Source organism: Marmota monax, unplaced genomic scaffold (assembly GCF_021218885.2).
Source record: "Marmota monax isolate L192 unplaced genomic scaffold, Marmota_monax_Labrador192_F-V1.1 WCK01_AAM20220418_F8-fsc00158, whole genome shotgun sequence".
Classification (NCBI taxonomy): Eukaryota; Metazoa; Chordata; class Mammalia; order Rodentia; family Sciuridae; genus Marmota; species Marmota monax.
In genome coordinates, this window is record NW_026694092.1 from 3,164,090 (window position 1) to 3,167,500 (window position 3,411).

Genomic DNA, 3,411 nt, shown 5'->3' on the forward strand with positions numbered 1-3,411 from the left:
TACCTAGGTAAATCTCCTTTGTGACTTGGTTTCTCTCTCACAGTGTCAACTCAGAGGACTAGTATAAGGATGGAATTATAGAAAACATCCAGAAGGCTCTAAGAGCAAGTAGCAAACTCCTAACAAATATTAACTTTAAAAAATTCTGCTTATGAAGGAATGAAAATGCTGGAATGGGGAGATGCACCCAAGGTCACTTTCTTAGTCCATTTTCTGTTGCTGTAACTGAGTACCTGAGATTGGGTAATTTATAAAGAATAGATATTTATTTGGCTCACTGTTCTAAGACTGAGAAGACCAAGAATATGGTGTTAGCATCTGGTGAGGGACTTCTAGCTGCATCACAACATGGTGGAGGCATCATGTGGTAAGAGAGAGCATGCGTGGTAGCTCCAATCTCTCTTCCTCTTCTTATAAAGCCATACTGTCTTGTGGCACTACACTCTCCTGACCTCATCTAATCCTAATTACTTTGCAAATCTCTATCTCAAAACACCATCAACAAGGCCAGGCATAGTGGCACATGCCTGTAATCCCAGCAATTTGGGAGGATAAGTTAGGAGGATTGTGAATTCAAAGCCTGTCTCAGCAATTTAGTGAGGCCCTAAGCAGCTTAGTGAGACCCTGTATCAAAATAAAACATAAAAAGGGCTGGGGATGTGGCTCAGTGTTAAGTGCCCCTGGGTTCAATCCCCAGTACCTCCGCCCAAAATTACCATTAACATATGAATTTCGGGATTAAGGTTCCATCACATGAAATTTTGGGGGACACATTCAAACCGTAGTAATCACAAAGTGAATTGGATTTACATCAGAAAAAATTGTGCCTGGCAGGCCCTGCCCAACCTCTAAACCAGCCATTTCTCCACACATTTGGAGTCAATTGACATTTGGATTCTCATGGCTAACCCCAATCCTTGTAACGGCTCCAGTTATAGAGGCTGGGATTTCAGTTTCAACTTCCCTGCTTCTCAGTCCTGGTTCTCAGTCTGACTCTCTCAGACTCACCTCCACATGCTCCAATTCCTATGCCTCAGCTTTTCCCATGGTGTCCATTCCATTCCTTTTGTGCATTCAGCCATTGCCTGCCACCAGCTAGGTACTTGGGTAGGGTGCATTGTCTTCAGTAGTCTGCCTAGCAAGTGAGTATGAAGATCAATGTCATTATCTCTTCCAAACTAACGTCCTGCCAGTGGCTGCTCCTCACTGCCAGGCCCTTGGTGTATATCCTGTTTGCTTGGTCTTCCGTGCCCAACCCATGCCCTGTCTCAGTACCTTATCCTAATTATTGGGTATTTGTTTAAAGAAAAGAAGTGACTGTAACATCTGATGCCAGACTTGGCCTCTAGAGCAAAGTTTCTCTAGCAGCACCTGCAACTGGGCCTGTGCACCCAGAATCCACTTCAGTCTCAAGGGTGGGTCTGTACTAGTCCCTCCTCATCTCACCATTCTGGTAGGTGATAGGGCTCTTAGCCCAGGAGATTCCCCAGCCCACAGTGGCTGCAACATACTCATTTATTTTCCACCTATGATAAACAAAATACATCTGCCTTTGAAGCCCAATCTTAGATTCAGAAACCATTTCATCCAGTCAGACATTTCTGATCCTGAAGCCACAAAATGTGCAGATTAAGTTCAAACTAGCACAATTCTTGAAATTCTGTGACATGTCTGTTCATATTCACCATTAATTTTTTTTCATCACAAATTCTAGGTAGCAGAGCTACCAAAATTAATAAGTCACATCAGTTATCTCCTGATGGAGAAAGCAGATGTGTAAGCAAATACCTATTATATGAGGTTATAAATGCTAAGATAAAAGTATCATTAAAATGCTATGGGAATGTCAATAAAGGAGGAATTAATCCTATGGGAAAAGGTCAAAGAAAGCCTCAAAATAGATGATGTCTGAACTAAATTTGAAAGGTGAGTGGAACATGTCAGATGGAGAAGGGGAGAAAGGGCATTTTATTTTCATTTCTCCTTCCTTTTCAACCTAAGGTCTGGAGAGTTCTGTTAGTTTTATCTCTCCATTGCAGATATTGCCTTCATCATCCCATCACTGCTACTTCTTTTGCTTTTTTTCCCTTTTTTCTTTCAATGCAGAATTCCCCAGATACATTCCCTGGCTCCAAAGGCACCCTCCTGAAGAAGTATAAGCAGTATCTTCTAATACAGTTCTCAATATCCTCAGGAATTTGGTGCCAGGAACCCTGAGGCTGCTAAACAATGTGGCTACCCAAGTCATTTAAATAAAATGGTGTAGTGTTTGCATATAACCCACGCAATCTTCCCACATACTTTAAATCATTCCTAGACTGCTTGCAATACCTAAATCAATACAAATGCCACATGGTTATTGCACTGTACTTTTGAGAAATGACCAAAACAATTGGTACATATTTAGTGTGGATGCAATTCTTTCGGAATATTTCCAATTCACCATTGTTGGAATTCATGGATGGAGAACACACATATACCAAGGGCCAACTCTATTCCCTGTATTCATATAATGCATTGTGTTGTTTTATGCATATGTGTTTTTCATTTACATAAATGGTATTATGCTAAATGTCCTTCTTCATCTTACATTGTTCACTCAAGACTGCTTTGAAAGATCCAAGCATGGTGGTATACGCACACTTTGGCTTTTTCTTCTAACTGCAGCATAGTGCTCTATGGTGTCCATGCACTTCATTTTTCTCATCATTTCTGCTAATAATAGATTCCTAGGTTGCTTCTAACTCTCTCCTCTCATAAAAAATATCTTCATATGTCCCTTTGTAGACATGCACATGGATTTTTCTCAGCTGTAATCCCAGGGGTAAGATTGCTACGTCATAGGGCATCGCATACTTAATTCCATAAGATATTGCCAAAATGCTTTCAAAATACATGCCTTCAGCCAAGATTTATTGAACACCAACCACATTCAAAGCACTATTCTAGTCATAGGAGATTTAGCAGTGAACAAAGTCCCTGCTCTCAATGAACTTTCAGTTGACTGCCATGACTAATAAATTCATGATGAAATACCATGGAGTGAAAAGTGCCATGAAGAAAAATAAAGCAGGGTAGGGGCTCAGAAAGTGACAAAAAGTGCTATTTTAGGTAAAGTCATCAGAGGAAACCTCTCTGAGAGATGATGTTTGATGAGAGGCCTGAGTGAAGTGAGAGAGGAAGCCATATATTGGGCCAGGGGAGAAAAACACTGCAGAGAGAAGAGCAAGGCCTGGAGGTGGGAGCAGGAGGGGTGGGTGTTAGGGGTTTGGAAGCCATGGATTTCAATGAGATGTGAGTGATGGGGAAATGCTGAGCAGAATGCCAGGCACCATGTTGGATTTCAATTCTGACAGATTATTACTACCCTTGGAGCACTGTGATTAGATTGGAGGTTTGGAAAGGTCTTTT